Consider the following 22,773-nt stretch of genomic DNA (forward strand, 5'->3'; position numbering starts at 1 on the left):
AATGATGATAGTCCATTCTCTCACAATAGTACCCTCCTCCATGCTCTTTGACTGTATCATGCATCGTTTTGACCTTGATTGGATCACTCGACTAGATAGTTAGAAAACCTGTCAAGACCTCTTTGCAGATTCCATGCCTGGGTTCCTCGATTTCTTGTGTGACTACTGATTTAATTTGATCTTTGAACCACACTGGTTTTCCTTAAAAGTTGGATTTCCATTCTTTTTTTGTCATTCTGATTTATCAATATTTAATCTATATTAGACTTGGTAGAATTTATCTCATTCTTCATTTTTCTTGCAAGTGGCCGGCAGATTGCTCTTTTAATTTTTTTTTTTTCACTTGCAGTCTTATAAGAAAACTGAATATAAGTTTTTCATTTGCTAAAGAAAGGTAGTTCTAGCCTTTCCTTTTCCTTAAGGTTACTCACCCAGTGAAGAAAATAAAGAAGATATTTGAGAAAGTTCTATTTTAATTTGTTTCATGAACCAGTCATTTTTTATTTTGGATGTAGCTTTCATGGTTTCATTATGATTATTACATGCTTCCTATTCCCATGAAACTGATTTCCCATATTTATTCTTTGTCAGGTGATAGAATCTGAAGTTTTAATGCGTAATCAAATACCTGTTGGATATGCTTCATGCCCCACACAAACAGTGAGTATCATTAGACTTTTAGAGTGTTGGTTGTGTTTTAGCTGAGTAAAGCTATAACTCAAAGTTAATTCATTAAATGCTTATCCATTTCATTAGGACATTTGATTGTTCACCTAGGTAAACATGTCTGCCTGAGCACGCTTGCATTTCACCTTTGCCCTCAGATTTCATCAATTTGTTTTTTTATGTCCGTTTCTCATTTGGATATCTTTGTGTTTATTGTTCATTTAAAATACTATGGAAACACGAACTGCCTATAATTCTTCCAAATATAAAATAGGTCTATGATTTTTCCAGGTTAATTACATGTCAGCTCATTATAATAAAACTTAGTAGTTTAATCAGTCTATTACAAGTAGGACATCAGTCCTAGTAAGACTAGAAACAGCGAAACATAATAGACAACCGAGTAAATAATCAGTCCTAGCTGAACTAGGACTCTCCTATTTGAACTACGACTCTCATAGTTAGACTAGGAAAACACCAAGGGAGGAGCCTACACAATCCACAAGACTCCTCCTTCCCTCTCTTCTCACGACAGCATTCTAACACCTTTAACAACATATCTAGCCATACTAACCATTAAGATTCTAACCAACCTTATTGATTTATGCATATGCCAATGAAAATTTATGTGGACAATAGATTCAGGATAAATAATTTGGCAACTAGTATTGTAGCATTTTCACAGGTTCCATTTTCCTTGCATTAAGAAGAGGTGGAGTATTACATTTATTATATAATATCATTATACTTTAACATGACAATCTCACTCTTTTTTTTTTCTTTTGGTGAATCGTTTGTTGAGCTGTCCTAGGTACAAGTTTCTAAATCTCGGATCAGTCTCGAGATCGATCAACGCCGAAACCTATCAGGCTAGGATCAGAGTATTGGACAGATTTACCCGAGATTTTAAATAAATTTTATTACATTTTACTGTGGGGTAGTACCTGTGTATCAGGATCCAAATTGGTCAAGACTCAGGATCAGGGATTAGTCAAGGCCAAAACTGATCCGATCTAGCCAATAATGACCTATCCAATCCGAGTTTTAGAACCATACCTGGGAGTAGCTTTAAGGTTTTGTTAACCTCACTGAAACAACCTTGCAGGTCACTAACTGTCCTGTCTGAATACATTACATGGAATTGTGGCCGTTGGGAAACTCATAAAATAGGGGGAATTAAAAGGGGAAAAAACTATTTCTTTTAGATGTGATTTGACTGAGACTCAGAATCTATGAGGTTAACATATTCGTGTAGTTAAATGTTATTGTTTTGTTCAGCTTGACACATCAGTTGATGTGACATGTGGGTTATGAAACAAATTTTGGTTGAATTCACAGAAGGTTTATTAAATTGAAAACATTTTTAATATTGAAAAGTGGTTACCCATTTTATGTTATTGTACTGATGAATAGTTTTAATCCTTCGGTTATGGTCATCCATCCTTGCCTTATGTGGTGATTTTTGAGATTTCAAAGAAAGCTAATAGATTTTACTAGTTGGGTGGGACATCTGCTATATTCGGCTCTTGTGGATGACCTTGTAAGTTTATTACTCTTGGCTATCTACCGCAGACTTTGGAGAGAAAAGAGGGCACCCGTCTTCAAGAATGTGTTGTTAAGTATGAATCATGGTGTTTCAAATTGTTCTTGCTTTATTAAAATTTGACTGCTTTCATGGGGTTTTAAGGTGCTGGGGTGTTTCTTTTTTCTGTTTCAATTGGAATTTCAAGTAGTGGAAGCCGCTACCTGTTTGTTTAGGCTGTGGGTGCTTTTGTAGTAGCCTCCAATTTTGGTGGTTGTAATTGCTAATTGTTGTTGGTCTTTGTTTTATTTTGTTCCCTTAAAATGTTTCAAATTCGTTATGTTGGGCTTCAAGCTTCTGGATTTCTACCATTAACCTTATATCTTGGTTCTTTGCTGATTGTGTTGGACTAGGAATCAGAGTTTTGTAATGTGGTTTAATTATTGAGGGAGGGGAGTGGAAGAGCCTATGTAGTGTGTTTCTTTTGTATTTGTGCAAGTGTATACAAAATCTATTTTTTTTTTTTTTTTTGCTCCTTGCTGGTAGGTATAAAAGCTGATGTGGTATCATGTAATGGGATACTTAGATAGCATCGATTTATTGGTTCTATTTGCAGAGGAACTGATGTGCTTTGACATGATATGTTTCAGTACGAAATAATGCCCATCAATACAACTTTTGTCTTATTTGTGTCAAGGCCCTTTAAGTGATCCTTTCAACCATGGCCGAAGTAGATGCGAAGGAATACACGAACATATGATGGTATCTTTATTTATTTTTTTGCTAAGGTTAGTTATCGAGGCCTTCGGCCTGACTAGTCCCACGGGGCCATACTGACCCAACCACCGCATGGACCAGGTCATACCGGGGCTGATTGAGAAACATTTAACTTTCGTTGAAAGTAATGAAGAGCACTAAAAACCCTTGTGTGAATGGCCCCAAGGAGGTAAGAAGAGTCGAACTCAGAACCACACGCTTCCTGGGGCGAAGGTCCCTTGCCAACTCGGCTACCCCCTTGGGGTTGAGAACATATGGTAGTAGTAGCAACTATGACAATGGAAATGTTCGAATGGTTAGAAGAACATTGACATTGCGAATATTCTAATGGTAGCATTGGGTTTTATAGCATTGTATACTTGGTCCCAATCCCAATTGAGGATTATCTGACTTAGCAACTGAGATAAAGTTTTGTACCATCTTGTTAAATTATCTGTTTATTGAATCATTTTCTCATCTTGTAAATATCTTTCTCGAAAATTTGAGTGATTGGATGGAGGGACTCACAGGTATATGAGGGGACAAAAGGCCTCAAGGGTAACCGATGTGGGACCATTCTCCCAACAGTTGAGAGGAAAGAAATCAATAGAATCAATCTGGTGATGTAAGTAAACATCTTGCATGGAAACGTAGGTAATTTTTTCTCCTCCTTGCTTATCTAGTATTTTTCTTTCCTCGCTTATCTCTTCATATCTTCTTTATTGATATTAAGATTCTGTTTCATCTTTAGTATTATTCATCCCTATATTTCTTGACCTGTTTGCCTATTCTTTTTGATAGCTTGAACCACTGGAACGGTAGAAAATTTCCTAGATCTATTCCTAATATATTTTCCCTTAATTAGCCTATTTACTCTGTGATTTTTCCCATGTCTAGGCATATTGCCACTTCTAAAAATTTCATGAAGATTTCTTGTGCTAGTGTGTCCAATCGAACCACATTCTTCCATTAAGAATTCATTCCTCTTCAGTACTATCACAGGTCTAAAAGTTGATCTTAATACTTAATAGTGATTGAGACCTGACCTATTGCTATTTTCAGATTTCATCATGAATTTGAATTCTGTTTGAAACCAGAATGAACAGATGCAATTTCCTTGGTTTCATACAAAAATTTCAGTCCTTCTTATTCCCACGTTAATATCTTTTCTTTAAGCTAAAATCTGAAATCTAATTTGCCTTAGTTATAAGCTACCATGGCTGTACTGCTTCAGTTGGTCATATTGGATTGTGCATGGTTTAGTATGAATGCAAAATCTTACTATCCAGATCTTAAACTTTGCTGCATAATGTGGTCTAGAATGTGGGTCATTCTTGTTTTATTTTTTGCAATATTCTCTTTGCGGGTATGATAGTCTTTTCTTTTTCTGGTATGCGTTGTTGTGCTAGATTCTGCACTTTGTATCTGTAGCTCTTCCATGAAATATTCTTTAACTGCATATGGATTGTGAATGTGGGTCATCCTTGAACCTGTTAGGTCCATGATATTTATGTTTTTTAACTACATGATCTGGGCTTATTTTTTGCGTAAAAATGCACCCACCTTGGACACCTAGGTTTTTCCCCCCCTCCCCTTCTTTTTATTCCATCTCTTAGGGTTTAAAACAATAAGATACTAAAACCTACGTAGGATGCACTATGCACATCTAGGCGACAACAGTGACGCCTAGGTGCCCGGCCACCGCCTTGTGTTTCAGAGGTGACAACGGTATTTTGCTGATACCTACGTATTTGGATATCAAATGAAGAGATTTTAGTCATTTACTGACATTTTCTTAGTTGTATATTTACTTCTTTGATGAATTTTGTTAGTGACCATTGGAGAAGTAAAATTTGTTAAACTCTAGTTTTGCAAAATTTTTGTCATTCTTGTATCGAAATATAGTCTTAGAAGAGGATCAATGGACTGAATAGTTGCTTATGGCCAATAAGTTTTTTTTTCTTTCTCTTAACACCTTTTAGATGCTTGCAATTCCACCCCTTTTTGGTACTCATAATGTGACATTTGTTCTAAAGTTTGTTTGATGAATGTTATCTTAACAGGACAATGGATTCCAATTTGACCTCCTGGATAAGAAGGTTTGCCTCAAATGTTACAGTTTGAAAAATGCACTTTGCTCCTGCCATTTTGTCCCTTGCAGTTCCGTAAGAACACACAAATTCGCTTAGTGGTTCTAGGTTGTAGAACTTATAGTGCTGATACTTTTCTTGTTTGCACTGCTAATCTTTCTTATGCTTAAATGTTGTCTTGAAAATTTTAAGGTGTCTCTTTCATGTTTAATTCATATAGGATGGATATATTATCATACTAGTTCTCACTCTTCATACTAGTCCACACTCTTCCATTTCAGAATGTTATTGAAACAAATCAGGATCCGAAACCAGTACCTGCGAATATAAGAGAGACAGAGGGAGCAATTTCTAGGACACGATAGATTCACCTTGTGTTCTATTATGGACAAGAGTAGATGTTTAGTTAGCAGGTAATGTACTCTTAAGCAGGAATCCTTCTAAGAGTAGATGTTTTAGTACAATGATTGTTCCAAGAGTAGATGTCTTAGTACAATGAAGGGAATAAAATAAAAAACAACTCTATGAGACTCAATTCACTGCATGATAACAACGAAAACACTGGATAGGCCATATTTAAACAAATCTAAGCAAATATTCTCCAATAATAGCAGTAACAACTATCACTCTATGCAAGTACCAATTTTAAAAAATTGCAATCCCAAACTGATGTGATCTAGGGTTCCAAACTCTAAATTCGGTGCTATAGAGGCCGAAAAATGACCTTAGGGTTATGGCATCAATGTTTGTGTCGGCAGAGAGTTCCAGATCATTTGGAAGTATGTTTTCTACAATTTGGGATTACATTTCTTCCATTTCAGGAATATGAACGGATAGCTACCTTTGCCATGGTCACCTTTCACACCGATCACGAACTTGCTCTAGAATGAAAGTGTGAACAGAATTTTATTACCTCACACTGCTTTAGTTCGGCTTTAGGATTGGCATGGGGAACTTACGACGGTTTTGGCAAAACTCAATTATAATGAAGGAATGGGAAAATTGCAATTAAACACAATATTTATGGTGGTACATGGTGAATCAAAGGAGAAAGGACAAATAGGGTATCAGGATTTATAAATTGGGGACAGACTTAAAGGGGTTTTGAAATTGAGGACAAATAAGAGTATAAAAGAAGATGGGAGGGGGCACAAATGGGAACTCAATTAACAAAATAAAGGATAAAAGGAATAAAACGAGGAAAGAAGTACTTAGAAGAGGGTAACTTATCAATTATGAAACCAACAAACCTAGCGATAGGGACAAAATAGATGGCGGTAACATTCCAACAAATCATGGGTTTGTTGAGATCATACTAAGGGTACTTTATGTATTAGATTATTATGCTATATGTGCTTTTACTTTTATGCCTTTTAACCTCCGTTGGCTATCTTATGTTAGCACGGATGGTAGATCTGCAATTTCCCTTATGGGGCTAAGTGCATTAATATAGGGGGGGAGAGAAATCTATTCTCTCGCACAACATTAATACCATCAATATTGGGGTAGAGAAATCTAGCTCCTACTTTCATCTTCTCTTTTATTCTCTTGTTCTCTTGTAACCTTTAAATTCCCACTTGGTGTTAGAGCCCAAGGTTTTGGTTTGAGAGTCGTGCTACAAGTTCTCCATAGTTAGTACTAGTATTGATGGATGACTGTTAGTTACAGTAAAAGAAAATTAGCATTTCAAAGAATCAGATCGTGAATTGGATGTGTGAGTTGTCAACCTTACATAGCTGTGTGGATGGTTTATTACTCGACTCGTTACTAATATTTGTATATAAGGGAAGGCAAAAAGTTCTGTCCAAAGTCTATCAAAGGAAAATAGTGGTACCAATGGTTCTAAGATCTACATGTAAGGATGGATTAAATAGTTCTTCTCTGATAAGCCCAAACCTTGATGTAATGTAGATAAGTCACTTAATGGGTTTATTTTATTGGGAATAAGCCTTGGGTTGGGTTATGTATGTGTGGGGCCTTTGATCCCATGGGTTTTCTTTGTAATGGGTGACTTTAATGAGCCTAAAATATGTGTAGACAATAGGAAAACGGGATTTAACTCATTAGTTCAGTTAGAGTCATGTTTTGAGTTTATTTTTTTTATTATTTCCATTTTTAGCCAGTTTATGTTTCCCTATCAGTGAATGACTAGTTAGGTCTAATCCTACTTAGAGTTCTAGTCTAGTCCTATTTGGAGTCCAACTCCTATTATGTAAGGTCTAATCCTACTTGGAGTCTAACTCCTAGTTATAGTATAACTGCTAATCTGCCCTCTATATAGAGAGGACTTTATATACTCTCAATTCTCAGATTTGAATAATGAATGATTGTAGTCAATTGCTTAAACAGCCGGGATAGCTGTGAGTGAGATGCCCGGGTCGAGATAACCAATCCCACCCACACTTGTCTTGTTTCATTTCTCTCCTATTTCTCTTTTTACTGATACTATTAGTGCTTGCTGTTATCGCTTACTGACATTGAAGAATCTTAAGAAAATCAGATCTGTTCAGAACTTCAAAAGCCAGAACCAACCAACACCCATGGAGGAAAATTTGGAGAGTGATTGATCTCCTCTTCCCCAATTGATCTTTGATTTTCCTGGCCTTTAGTGGGTGTTCACAACCACCCAAGGATCCCTCGATCCTCTTCTTTTTGCTGCCCAAGCATCCCTACTACAGTTCTTGAAGAATTTTAAGATTCTCTCTCTTAAGTCTGAAAATTAGGAAAGCGCATAACTCTCGAACCAGCTGTCAGAAGCTTTTCATATTTAGGAGGTTTTTGTACTCTCCCTAGGTCTTACAATAGACCAAGTTTGCAGCTCAATTGGAGCCCCACAACCCCAGCCACACCTCTCTCTCTCCAACCCTATTGTAGGTCCTTTTCTGTAACGGCCCGACCCCATTAACCTTGGCATGATATTGTCCTCTTTTGGCCTATGGGCCTCAAGTCTTTAAAACGTGTTGTACCATATTAAGGAGGCTAGATGTTATTAACTAGCCCAATAATTTCTCCTTAGGTGATGTGGGACTGAAGTTTGCACACCCTCACCGATCTCCCAAACCCCCTAGTACTTACCGTACTCTTGCTGGGGACACCTCACCGATCTCCTAGGCAAGTCTGGTACTTACTGTATTTTTGGGTGTCACATTTTCTCTCTTATTGGGTTGGGTTTTGGGCTGGTTTTGCTGCTGCATGGCTATTGCATCCTTAGGGGCTTATTTGCTGGTCTTATTTATCTTGTTTCCTAGTCTATTGCTGGTTAGTCTTGAGTAACTTTTGGGTCTTGATTTTTTTGTTTGAGGTTATAAACTGCTAGGGTGGTTTACTTGGAACCTACTTTTGCTCTAAGTGGTATCCGAGCTATGGCTGAAGAGAGCTCTAAACAATACTCACTGGAGTATGTGATGAAATCCCTCCAACGACTGAACACAAGGATGGACCCTGTGGTCCAAAAGTTTGAAGAGTTGAAGGAGACTACTGCTGCCCATTCTAATGCTCAGTCATGTTATTTTCGAGGGGAATTCCTTGAATGAGTGTTTGAATTGGACGTGTACTTTGACAACTACAACTTGACAGAGATACAAAGGCTCCAATATGCATGTCCCTAGATGAGTGATTGTGTTCAAATACAATGGAGAGTCCGTGAAAGGCAACTTCAAGCTCGAGGGCGTGAGCCTAGAACATGAGACGAGATGCAGTACGTGCTGGCGGGCATGTACCTATTTAAACATGAACGAAGTATGTACTTCCACCAGAGTTCCCTCCAATTACACCCAAAAGCCACCCACAGGTGACAAAAGCATGAATGAATTGTTTGACCACGTGGCCATTATGTTTCAACAAATTGCAAAGGAGCAACAAGAGAAGACACATCCAACCAATGAATTAGAGTTAAAAGTTGAGGTTAGTGTTGAAGAAATTTCAGCAATTCCAATTGTCAAGGAAGAGCTGGTCATTGATGTTCTCATCAACGAGACTCATGTGGAAGAATTCAAAGGCAACAAGGTTGCCACAATGGATAATGAGGTTGAGACTGAGGAACTTGGCACTACATCAACTGTGATGACAGTGAACAACCAAGAGGAAAATTGTGGAGGTCAAGAATATAGTGGTTGAAAGCGTTCATGTGGATGATCCCATGGATATTTTTGAGGTTGTTGAAGCTGAGCATGTGGAGTTCGTCATCCCATTAAAGTATCTTGAAGATCAAGTTCCTCTCATTCTAGACTACATCCTTATTGTCAAAGAGCTACCTGGATTTTTTTACGGCTTGAGGAGGAACGTGCACCATGCTATAATCACCCTCACACTCTACAAAATTCGAGGATGAATTTTTTCTAAGAGAAAGCGAATTGATGTAGATAAGTCGCTTAATGAGCTTATTTTATTGGGAATAAGCCTTGGGTTGGGTTATGTATGTGTTGGGCTTTTGATCACATGGGTTTTCTTTGTAATGAGCCACTTTAATGGGCCTAAAATGTGGGTAGAAAGTAGGAAAACTTGATTTAATTCATTAGTTTAGTTAGAGTCCTGTTTTGAGTCTATTTCCTTTGTTATTTCAGTTTTTAGTCAGTTTACGTTTCCCTATTAGTGAATGACTAGTTTACTACTTACTCCATGTTGGAGTTTTAATTTAGTCCTACTTGGAGTCCAATTCCTATTATGTAAGGTCTAATCCTACTTGGAATCTAACTCCTCGTTATAGTATGACTAATAATCTGCCCTCTATATATATAAGAGATTATGTACTCTCAATTCTCACATTTGAATATTGAATGATTGCAGTCACTTGCTTAAATAGCCGAGATAACTGTGAATGAGATAACCAATCCCACCCACACTTGTCTTGTTTCGTTTCTCTCCTATTCTTTGTTTACTGCTATTGTTAGTGCTTGCTGTTATTGTTTACTGACATTGAAGAATCCTAAGAAAATCAGATCTGTTCAGAACTTTAAAAGCTAGAACCGACCAACACCCATGGAGGAATTAGGAGAGAGATGGATCAATTCCTTCCTTCCCCAATTGATCTATGATCTGCTTGGCCTTTTTAGAGGGTGTTCACAACCACCCAAGGATCACTTGATCCTCTCTTGTTGCTGCCCAGGCAGCCCTACTACAGTTCTTGAAGAATTCTCTAAGATTCTCGTAAGTTTGAAAATTAAGAAAGCGTATAACTCTCGAACCAGCCGTCAGAAGCTCTTCATATTTGGGGGGTTTTGTACTCTCCCTAGGCCCTACAATCGACCAAGTTTGCAGCTCAATTGGAGCTCCACAGACCCAGCTGCACCTTTTTCTCTCCAACTCTATTGCAGGTCATTTTCTCTCCTATTGGGTTGGGTTTTGGGCTGGTTTTGCTGCTGCATGGATATTGTCTCCTTGGATAACCTACTTCTGCATTAAACCTCTTATTGAACAGCCATCAAAGCTGAGCTTCCTAACAAGTTGGGGTGGGGTATGATATCATTACTCTTTGTCCATGTATTTAGGGTGATGACTAAATGATGATAGCACATTTCTCACAATAGTACCCTCCTCCATGCTCTTTGACTGCATCATGCACCATTTTGACCTTGTTTGGATCACTCGAGTAGATAGTTAGAAAACCTGTCAAGACCTCTTTGCAGATTCGGTGCTTGGGTTCCTCGATTGCTTGTGTGACTGATGATTTATTTTCATCTTTTAACCACACTGATTTTCCTTAAAAATTGGATTTCCATTCTTTTTTATTCATTCTGATTTATCAATGTTTAATCTATATTAGACTTAATAGAATTTATCTCATTTTTCTTTTTTCTTGCAAGTGGCCGGTGGTAAGATGCCTTTTTGTTGTTTTTGTGAAAACATTTATATACCCCTTGAAGTGATGAAGTTAGCTGCAACTTTAGATAGTTTTCTCATTATTTGCTTATGTATACATGTAAACCCAAAAAGCAAACCAGACCGAATCTGATTGTGGTCTTAAAGAAAAAAAAATCAATAAGAAACAAAATTGAAACCGGTTGAAATCAAAAGTTCCATTTCTATTTTGTTTTAAATTAATATTGTAATCGATCGAAACCGACTCAACAGACCGATCGATTGGCATTTGGCACCCTTAACCACTTTAGGTGAGATAGATTGCTGATTGGAGCTATAAAGTTCACGTGGGTAGAGCTTCATTGTTTGAAATTTTGGCCCGTTAAATGGGAACCTTGTTATCTGAGCACCCGAGTACTTTTTAGAAGGAAACAAGGAGAGTAACTTCTTCCAAACGGGCATCTGCAAGAGTGATACTGTCTTGATTGATGGATTTCAATTTTCAATTTGAGAGAACTACAGGGTTTGAAGTTGAACTAATAGTGCTTGATTAGCAGAAACAATGGAGATAAGAAATCCCCTCAAATAGACTTAGGGAAATCCACCCTCAGACTTAAGGAGAATCCTCTCCCCCTTATTCTTGGTGATTCCATACTAAATTGACTAGCATCAGAAGAATTTTATTCATCAAAACTTGTGTTTACAACAACAAAATCCTCTACCCTATTTGTAGCAAGGATCATCAGCCTTTAGTTGATTGGGTAGCAAGTACAAACTTCCCAGAAGTTACTGGGACCTGAATTAGTAACTAGCTTAGAAACAACTGGAAACTAATCTCATGGACCTGCAATCAAACTTTAAAAACAAATCATCAATTTTCAACATTTCATAAAGGACATTCACACTAGTCCTCCAATAACAAGATACCACATTTTAGTAACTTGAAAGCTTTCTGATGTTTCACTGTCACCCTCTCCTCACCAATCTGATCGGTATCTTTTACAAGGCGAGTCAAGTGTGATTAGAGATCAACAAAAGAAAGTATCAATCAATCTTTAATGGTGAGATAGCTCCAAGAAAGGGATTTCTATTTCCCTCTTTAGGCTGCCCTGTTTATGTCCTAATCAGGATCGTTTTTGTCCTCACCAAAGCCTTCGACTCTGAGCTTTTCCCATATATATTTAATGGATTTGTAATATCCATCTACTTCCCAGTTCCAGAAAGAACCCTATCTCTCTAATCACAATCGCAATTGAAGATTTGTAATGGAGGATGGAAGAGAAGCTCTCGTAAGAAAAACTAACAAAGTATTCAATTGATGCATCTAAAGCACAGGAGATGAGTTATGCAGCTAGATTTAGGGATCCTGCGAGAAGGAAACAGATCTATAACCATTAGAAGAAGTAGAAAGAAAAGAACTAAGAGAGTGCGTGGAGGGTTTCACCACAAGCTCAAAACATACCTGAGATGGAAAGGGTTTCTTCACCGAGGAGGAACAAAGCTAGAGAAGAATTAACCTGGTTTGAGAGAGAGTAAGGATCGAGTGGGAGAGAAGGGCTGAGCTCTTCACCGAGACAGATGTTCGCCGAGAGTTTGGATAAAGGAGACGGAAAGCATCGGGTTTTTGAAATTATCGGGAAGAGAGGCTATTATTTCACTCATTTGTTTCAAGTGAAACGTCTTTTTTTTTTGTAAATACATGGCTTCATATGCTTCAATATTTCCCATTTCTTCTATTTTTTTTACCCGGTTCGTTTAACAAAAACGAAAAAAAGGAACCGTGGACACCAAACGGAAGATTCGGTTTTCTTTTTCCCAAAAAATGAAAAAACACCTGAAAAGCTTTTTTGAATGACTAAGAATAGCGGCCTTCTTGTTACAATAGGACAAAAGGTATTAAAAACTATTTATGTAAACCTTTCTTTAAAAAAAAAAAAGGCCGTTACCCAGTGCACAAAGGCTTCCCTCACTTAAGCAGGGTTTTGAGAGGGTATATAGGTAGACAGCCTTACCCCCTTTACGGAGAGGCTGGTTTCCAGTATTTATGTAAACCTTTCTGATGTAGATAAGTCACTTGGGTTTATTTTATTGCAAATAAGTCTTGGGTTGTGTTATGTATGTGTTGGGCCCTTGATCCTATGGGTTTTCTTTGAAATGGACTACTTTAATAGGCCTAAAATATAGGTAGAAGGTAGGAAAACGAGATTTTATTCATTAGTTTAATTAGTTGCTATTTAATTCAATAAATGCCCATTACGCCATTAGTTAGTTGTAAAGTCCTATATGGACTATTAGTTAGTTAGTCCTACTCCATGTTGGAGTCATAAAGTCAAGTCCTAGTCCTATTTTGAATTCTTAGTTGTAGTAGGAGTGTCTAGTCCTATTGAAAAACTAGCTCCTAGTTGTAGTAGGAGTGTAGTCCTATTGGGAAACTAGCTCCTAGTATTAGTATGATTGTAAACTTTCCCTCTATAAATAGAGAAGCATATGTACCATTATTGGACAGATTTTGAATGAAAGAAAGTTTACAACTAAATGTTTAGAGCAGCTGAGATAGCTGTGGGTGAGAAGCCCAAGCTGAGATAGTCACTTCCTTTATTCTCTTTCACCCTTCTCAACCCCCATCTATTTTATTATTCTTTTTTTTTTTTATTTTATTTACTGTAACATTCAAGAGGTATAATTCAGATTTTGATAAAAGTCTGCAAAAATCAGAACTGATCAGCAATCCTATTGGGAATAGGAGAGAGATTGATCTCCTCTCTTTCTCTCTTCTGTACTCTGTTCAGCCAGGTCTTCAATCAGGGTATTCCAGGCCTCATAAGGGTCCCACGATCCTTACCTAGTCATTGTTGGAAGCATTCAGTTGCTGTTCTTGAAGGTTCTTCTCAGTTTTCTCTCATAGGTCAGAAAATCAAAAAAGCTTGTAACTTCACAACCAACCGTCAGAATCCTCTCAACTTTGGGGGTTTTTGTACCCTCCCTAGATACTATCTACGCCCGAGAGTGCAACTCAATCGGACTCCTACAGCCCTAGCCGTACCTCTCTCTCTCCAGCTTTATAACAGGTATTTCTCTCTCCTATTGGGTTAGGTTTTGGGTTGGTTTTGCTCCTATATGGGTATTGTATCCTTGGAGATTTATTTGATGGTATTATTTCTTTGTTTCTTATTCCTATTTGTATTGTTTGGGGTTATAAAATGCGGAGTTAATTACTTGTAATCTACTCCTGCATTACTTTCTATTAACATAAATTCTTCTTGCTCCAATAGGTTTAGAAATTGAGTGTCCTAAATCCACCAGGTGTGAGTTATCTTAAAAACTCTACTAGTGTGTGAAAAAGTAATTCAAATTCAAGTGAATAAAGAACTGAAACTGGTAACACTTTTGGAAATCAGATTTAGTTTTTTGGAAAACAGATTTAGTTTTTGAGAGAGGCTAGCAGATCATGCAACAGAAAATTGATTCATGTAGCGAGAAAACAATTGGCTGCAGACGAAACTAAAAGAAAGGGTGTGGAAATTTGGACAAGCTGACCTATTTAATTAATTTTTGTGAGCAAATGTTGTCCTGTAGAGTTCAGAACTGAATACAGGAGTAGAATGGTTGTGGAAGAATCAAAGAAGTGTAAAATATTGATGACAGCTATTACATTTGAGAGAGAGAGAAAAGCTCCTCCCGATGACCATAGTTGTCAAGGCGTCGCCTAGGTAATGACTAGCCTCCAGGCGGCCTAGTTGGAGTCTAGGTGACTGTTGCCTTATTGCATTGGCACCTTACTACAAGACGCAACACTAATTAAAACCAAAAGTCCGGTAAAATAATATTTTGTTTTGATATCCATAAAATTATTTTCATTTAAGCGATTTTAACACTATTCACGCACTTTAAAATAAGTTTGACTAGAACATAACTTTCATCAAACTCATATTTAAGTAAGGGAAAAGGTTGGGTATGCCGCCGATATCAAGTATGCTAGCATCCATTGTGTCTATCTCTCTCTTCCCTTTTTCTGAAATGACCCTCATATCCTTCCTGAATGATACTCCATCATGTGTTGCTATTGGTGCTATCCGCTAGCATACTTGATATCGGCGGCATACCTATCCCTCTCCCTTTAAGTAATCATAGACTTGGTGAAAAGTTGGTTTGTGCTTTACCTAATATAAAATGTTTCATGTAAAAATAAAATCATTTGATCAGTCAAACTTATTATAGAATAAGAACATTTCTCTAATTGATTTTTTTGATTTGGTGTGGCATAATGTTGATTTTTGATGACTTGATGTTGCTAAATGTTGATTTTTTTAATGATACAAGGTATATGTAACATACTAAATAATGTTAGAAAATACGTAAAATAAAAATAACAATTGTTCACCTTAAGGTGCGCGATTGTCGCCTAAATGCTTAGGCAACTCTCCAACACCTTGGTTTGCTTTGGCACCATGGCAACTATGCAGATGCCATGTGGTAATCCTTCAAACATCCAAGTTCCTCATTTAGAGTTTCCAGCACCCCCCCCAAAAAAAATTGTATTACCTAATTTAGAAAAGAGCAAGGGCAGCAGATTGTAGCAGTCGGTTTATGTTTTGGACAATGGAGACCGCATAGTTGTCAAGGCGTCACTAGGCGACAAGGCAATTTTTGAATGCCTAGGTGATTGGTCGCTGTATTGTTCAAGGCTCCAAGACAGAAATTGGGGGGAAAGAAGGGGACAAAAAGGGGGTAGAAGAAGCAAGAGATGCCACTACTACTGGAAAGGTTGCAGTAGCAGCCATTGAGGAGGAGGAAGGAGGTACGTACTTGGAACTCAACCACCGCCTCTTTTGTCATCAACATCATAGAAGTTGAAGAATACTAAATGGGTTTCATTTTTTAAATTATAACTTTGAAGTTGTATATATATATATACATTTATAATTTTATTTATAAATTTCCCCTCATATTTATAAGTAAACAAAATATCATTTTATATATTAACCCTTCCTCAAAACTACATCTTATAGGAAAGAATATAATATTTTACGTTTAAAATCCCTTTGGTATATGCATGCCTTAGTCTGCTAGGTGCCAAGGCAATAGGTGCCTGACCACCGCTTGGTTCACCTTGGTACTATGACAACTATGAGACACCAGTTACTATATCGTTTAGAACTCAAGAGAATACATGGATGTTGGCAATGAGACGAAGATAAGGCTTTAGATAGAGTATAATGGTTGAGCAGTATTCCTTCGGGTGACCCAGGTTATTGTGATAAGACTTGGATGAGTCTAGTCATTTTTTAATCTTTTATAGCATTTTTGTTTTGGAATTTAGTATATACATCTTGATTCCAGAGTGAGAGGGTTGGTGTTTCTTTGGAAAAGCCCTGAAGCTGGTATGGATGTATGCACTTGAACATTATTTTGAGATCTGGTATGGAAGTATGCACTTGAACATTCTTCTCGGAAAAGCTCTGAAGCTAGATTTGGTAGCTTGGTTGTCTGTGTCTTCTGATCAGCAATCTTAGAGGTCTTCAATCTCACTTTAAACAGTAGATAAAGATAAAAAAGTAGAAGAAGAAATAAAGGAAGAGGAAAACGGGGAAGAAGGGGGGGTGGGGAATGGCTATCCCAGCTTGGGCCTCTCACCCATAGCTATCCCAACTGTTGAACATCCTATCTTAGGAATATGGAGCGACAATGATTGTGAAATTTATTCTTTCATTAATAATCAATGTGTTACATCAACTTCTCTTGTATAGTAAAGGGTATAGCCTTACACTTTAGAAAGAAACCCAAAATCTTTCCTAAAAACCAACTACTCAACCAAGTAAACATAAAAGTAGAAACTACTATCAGCCTAATATCTCCTAACAAATAAGACTAACTTGTCATGCAAGACAAACCCAAATATACAAAAACCTCCAAAGTTACAAAGCTTGATTGCCATGATAAAAACGAATAAATAAAAATAGAAGGAATACGTGAATATAGAAATGTAAACTTAATCCCATGTCTAAAAATATTCTTCAACTTAGTGTTGCTTTCAATTCTTCAATCTTTCTAATGCAGATCCGGGTTTCCATATTTGGAATCAGATTGCTTATGGGCCCACTCAAGAATTAATAACTCAAATATTAAAGAATATTACAGAATAATAGTAGTTCTGTAATTAATCTCAAATTCCCAGGAAGGGTGACAATTTTGTAATTAACTAGAATCTAAGAAGGGTCAATATGACATGAAAGACTAAAGGGGATAACAGGGTTTTGATTTATTAACTAAGGGTTTAACAGGAACTGAAGTTGAACTAAAGACATAAAAGGATTAAAGGCATAAGAGGGGGGGGGGCAGTAGTATGGGGAATAGTGTTTAACTAAAGGAATAAAAAACACGAGACAAATCAGTCGTCCCTTACCTTCAGCCCAAAACCATGGTGGAAAACTCAGAACCTTGCGGAAGAGAAATTGATGGCAACCCTGGAATCAGACTCAAACGTCACTGAAATTCCAAGATTAAGAATCGCCCATAGCTATGGAACTGAACTAGCAGCAACAAATCCCAGATCTAACTGCAGGTCGAGTTATATACTTCTGGTACTGAAACCAGTGGTAGTTGCAGACTTTCGATTCACAGCATAAAGCTATCTCATGTATGATATACTTAGGTTTGTATCGCCTATGGGAGCCCCCTACTAATGTAGGAGTAGATTACAAGAAGCTAATCCCCACAATGTATAACCCCAAACAATACAACTAGTAACCCAAGACTAACAAATTACCTTTGAAGCTGCTTTAGAATAAAGAAAACAAAACCCAGGAATAATTCCACACAATGGTAGTGCAACCCAACAAGAAAAAAACCCTCAAAAGAGACAATCGGCTAGGAGAGAGAAAATACCCTGTGCAGCCTTAAAGAGAGGATGGTGCGACTTCAACTGGAGAGCTCAAAATGAGCTGCAAATTGGATCAAAGGCAGTCCTTAGGGAGGGTACAAGAACCTAAAAATTTGAGAAGCTTCTGATGAGGGTTGTTGAGATACATACTTTCTTGAAAATCAGACCTGAGAGAGATCGTGTCACACCATTTCTAGTAGACCCAAACTTACCATTAGGAATACAGGTGGTGTGAGTAAGACACGTACCTGTCTTACCAATCTACCAGGATCTATGATAGCAGTATCTTAACATTTTCACAATTTCACAATACAAACCAACATCGCAGGCAGGAACTTCTCCTTCGGCCAAACTTGGAATGCAAATAGAATTTTGTCGGAGGAGTTCCGGCAAACCCTCTTTTATTTTCTGAAATCACCTCGGCAGAGAAGAGGAACAAAGCCCAGTGATGAGGTCGTGAATAGAGAATAGAGGGTAGGAAAGAGAAAAGCAGCAAGAAGGAGAAGATAAGAAGGGAAAAAGAAAATAAGAGGAGAGAAAAATCAGAAACGAGAGAGATGGGGGTCACGGCAGTCCATATTCAGCCAAACAAAACATTCAATTTTTTTCAAAACCTTCAATTCTGTCTCTTACTAGTGAATTACATGGCTTATAAAAGAAAACTCAAAGTATCAAAATGGTAATTAATTTAAAATGGAAACTAATATAAAATTAGAAGCTAACTAATACAAAAAGAAATTGTTTCTAAATCCAAAGAGAATCAAATCAAAAGATTTTTTTTTCCTATGTCCATCGTGCAACTGCATCAGCTCTCCCGGTCTTAAAAGAACTCGACTCCGTCGAGTTAGGTCATGCTCCCAAGATACCCTTGTAAGTTGCTCGTTGATGAGGTGACACGTATCTCGAAGCAGGAGATGGGAACATAACACCAAGAGGAGGGAAAGTAGACTGACGTGTCACTGGAGCAGGAGTCAGTCGACGACGTGGCATGTTGGATAATGCGTGTGACTTCATTGCTTCACCTTGATGGTGTTCCGTGCGCCATCATAGAGAATGCCTACATATCGCTGCCAAGGTCGCCCTAGAAGAATGTTGCAGTGTGCCAATGGGGTGACCAAACAGGTGACATGGTACTGTATCGGCCCAAACTGTAAGTGTACTCGAACAATTGCAGTGGCCTCTTCTCGAGCTGTGGGTCCAAAACCTCACACGTGAATCTTCTTAAAAAGCTGCTTCTGTGGATGGTTGTGTGCTCGAACAAAGTCAGCAGATATGAAGTTTGCTTCTGCTCTAGTATCAACAACTGCATGAACATCAGTATGGTCGGAGTCGTGCAGGAGAGTACCCTTCTGTCTGAAGAGAGGAGCCTTATCAACTAGTCTATTAGAAAAAGATGAAAGGCTAGCTGAATGAGCTTCTACATCCTCATCTTCATCATCAACAATATCATCGTCCTTGAGGGGATAAGGATATAAATGAGATTCATCTTCACTCTTCTCTGTCGGCTGCTTCTCTGCTACGTTCACAGAACGAGTCCTGTTGGGACACTTGTTGGAATAGTGACCCTTCTCGCCACAACTATGGCATATGATATTCTTCACCCCAACACTATCCTTGTTGAACTCTGACCTTTTCTCTTTAACTCTACGAGCTTCAGACTTCTTTTCCTCCATATGTGGTGGTCTATAAATTGAAGAAGTCCTGAGCATACCCTTCCAATAAATGGACTTCTCTTCAGCTGTCTTGGCATGAGCTGCTGCCACATCAACAGACCTGAAATCAGTGTTAGCCAACTCAAGTCGAATCTTAGTACTTAACCCACTGATATATCGCATCACCCGTTGCTGGTCTGTTTCCTGAAGTCGACACCTTGAAGACAGTTTGTGGAATTTGAGGGTGTAGGAATCCACATCTTTGTTCCCTTGTTGCAAGTTAAGTAATTTATGGAACATCACCTTTTTGTAATTAAGAGGAACAAAATTTTTAGTCAGGATTTGCTTCATGACCTCCCAATCGGTAACGGATCCAAGTCTTCTGACAAACCTTGCATATAGTACATCATCCCACCATGAACATGCATACCCAATAAACTTGGTGATAATGAGTTCACACTTCTTCACGTCTGGAAGAGTACGTAAAAATTCTCTCCACTTTGGTAAGCCAATCAAGAAATTCCTTAGGTCCCTTTTCACCACTGAACTCGGGAACTTCAACTTTGATACCATAATCTCTGTCAGAAAATTATCGGGTAACATCCTGTGGAACAACTGGATCAAGTTGCTGCCTCTGATGTGTATCTTCGATCCGTAAAGTGTTGAGCTGAGGAGGTAATGTAGAGGATCCTCCTTCAGCTCGTTTGTCAGACCTCTTCATAAAGGCAATCATCTCTTCCATAAACTTATCAAACTTGGCTTCAGTCCTATCAAGCCTAGCATCAGTATTCTGTTGGTTCTCGGCTAACTCGCGGAACAATTTGTTCAACTCAGCATTGGTAACGTTACCTGTCATGGTTAGGGAAGTGCAAGAAATTTTACTCTGATACCACTTGATGCAGATCCGGATTCCAAGAACAGGAATCGGATCGCTTAGGACCCACTTAAACACTCAATAAAACAAAGGCAACACCCAATAACAATTGTATTGAAATAAAGCTTCAACTAAATGGCAGAATTGTAATTAAGCTGAAGTTTCCAATGAAGGTGGCAATTTTGTAAATAAATAGAACTTTAGAAGGGAGTGGCAGACTTGTAATTAGATGGAACTAAAGGCCAAGCTGCAATATGCTAGTAAAAGGGTAATTTACGAACCAGGGAGAAAATAGGACAAGAGATAATAAGGAAATAAAATTGAGGGTAGTACGGTCAAACCAGGGTTTTAAAAGACCTAAATAGCAGCCCACGATTTTCAGTCTTCTTCTCCTTATCGTGAGAACCAGAAACCAGTGGAACTTGAAGAATCAAGCTTCAGCAAACAGAATCAAGCCTCAACAGTTCTGAAATTCCAGATTTAATGTCGCCCAAGCCTGCTGGATCAATCCCAACCAGTACAGTTCAAAGATTCAAGCATATACTTGGAATATAAAGTCTGAATCTTGGAACCAGCGATAGTTGCAGGTATGGTCTGTAACTGACTTCAACTCTTGTGATTACTGGGTTCTTTGGAGAGCAATGGACAAGGGTATGGATCGCAAGCAGGAGCTTCTCCTTCGGCCAAAATTGGAATGCAAATAGAACTCTGTCGGAGGAGTTCCGGCAAACCCTCTTTTGTTTTCTGAAATCACCTCGGCAAAGAAGAGGAACAAAGCCCAGTAATGAGGTCGTGAGCAGAGAATAGAGGGTAGGAAAGAGAAAAGCAGCAAGAAGGAGAAGATAAGAAGGGAAAAAGAAAATAAGAGGAGAGAAAAATCAGAAACGAGAGAAATGGGGGTCACGGCAGTCCATATTCAGCCAAGCAAAACATTCAATTTTTTTCAAAAACTTCAATTCTGTCTCTTACTAGTGAATTACATGGCTTATAAAAGAAAACTCAAAGTATCAAAATGGTAATTAATTTAAAATGGAAACTAATATAAAATTAGAAGCTAACTAATACAAAATGAAATTGTTTCTAAATCCAAAGAGAATCAAATCAAAAGATTTTTTTTTCCTATGTCCATCGTGCAACTGCATCAGTAGCGGAATCATAAATAAAATGGGGAAACATCTAATGATAATATAATAGCATCTGTTATATTCATCCATGACAATATAATCTAAAAAAAAAAAAAAACTAAAATCCATAGTTATACCCTAAAGTATCAAAATATGATGTATAATCTCACGGTGTGGCATAAGCACAGTGGTCGCATGCACATTCCTAATCGTGCTCCTCCGCTTCTGGCATCCACCAGTCGCTCACACTATACTCTGACCCAGAAGATATTGGGTCACCCGCCATTGGCACCATGGTACCTGCATCAACATTTAAAAAGGGGTATATACATGGTAAGCTGTTCAGTGAGGGGTGGGGTCAAGCACATCCAAGTAAGACAATAGTAGTAATAATTTATGATGCATGATTACGGAAATTAAACAGTCTATGATGCTCGTGATGCAGTTCATTGATTTATTATCCACCTAACAATACAAACTAAGTCTGGTAAATGCTACTACGGCGCATTAGGCTGTATCCTTCGTCTTGGAACCGCCATCAACTACGCAAGGATACAAACCCTAGCCATGATTAGAAGCTTGTCGGTCCCCATATGCGTCCATGGGTCACCCAACAAACCCCTAATAACCCCCTCCTGGTAGTCACGGCACTGGTATATCATCGGCCATGCCGGACAGTTTCCCACCTTTGGATACAATCACATAGTACCGCGGGTGTGGCATTTCGGAAAAGCACATCGGGTTATCCAACACCTTAACCCCTGTTAGCAAGGGTTCGTAGCATAGGGAGTGATACCTAGCCACATATATGCTACATGCCTTCATAATGATATAGTTAGTATGAATTACACGATACCGGTAAGACCTTGGCCACAAAGTGTAATCCATCTCCAAATACAGTCATGTGCACACGATACCAGCAAGACCTTGGCCACAAAGTGAATCTCGAGACCGTTTACCTAATCTAGCATACATATCACAGTTAAGTATGGACTACGCAACACCGGTACCAATCATCGGCCACAAAGCGCATCCATTTCCAAATGCAGTCTCGAGGTACACGGTACAAGTGAGACCTTGGCCACAAGTGTAACCCGCGATTACAACTAACTCTAATGCACATAATCAATGCATGAATGCAACATACATAAGGCAATCACGACATCGGAACCACCTCGGCCACGTAGGATTCTGTCTCAAACACATGGCGATCATGGTACCGGTACCACCTTGGTCACACCGGATCCTGTCATACATCTCCATACAATTCATATTATGATCGTAAAATGACAAATGTAACATATCATCATTGTATTTGAGCAATTACAATTAAACATATAATTCTAAGCATGTGATCAATTTAATAATAATAAACATTCCAAAATAAACACAGTCCATCCCTCACCTGGTTTA

At 38.2% G+C, this 22,773-nt stretch overlaps 1 pseudogene; it reads left to right on the forward strand.

The window, feature by feature from the left end:
• The window catches only part of LOC122069847, a 69,813-nt pseudogene that overhangs the window by 11,732 nt on the left and 35,308 nt on the right, over positions 1 to 22,773 (forward strand).

The sequence above is a fragment of the Macadamia integrifolia genome, unplaced genomic scaffold (assembly GCF_013358625.1).
Source record: "Macadamia integrifolia cultivar HAES 741 unplaced genomic scaffold, SCU_Mint_v3 scaffold726, whole genome shotgun sequence".
NCBI lineage: Eukaryota > Viridiplantae > Streptophyta > Magnoliopsida > Proteales > Proteaceae > Macadamia > Macadamia integrifolia.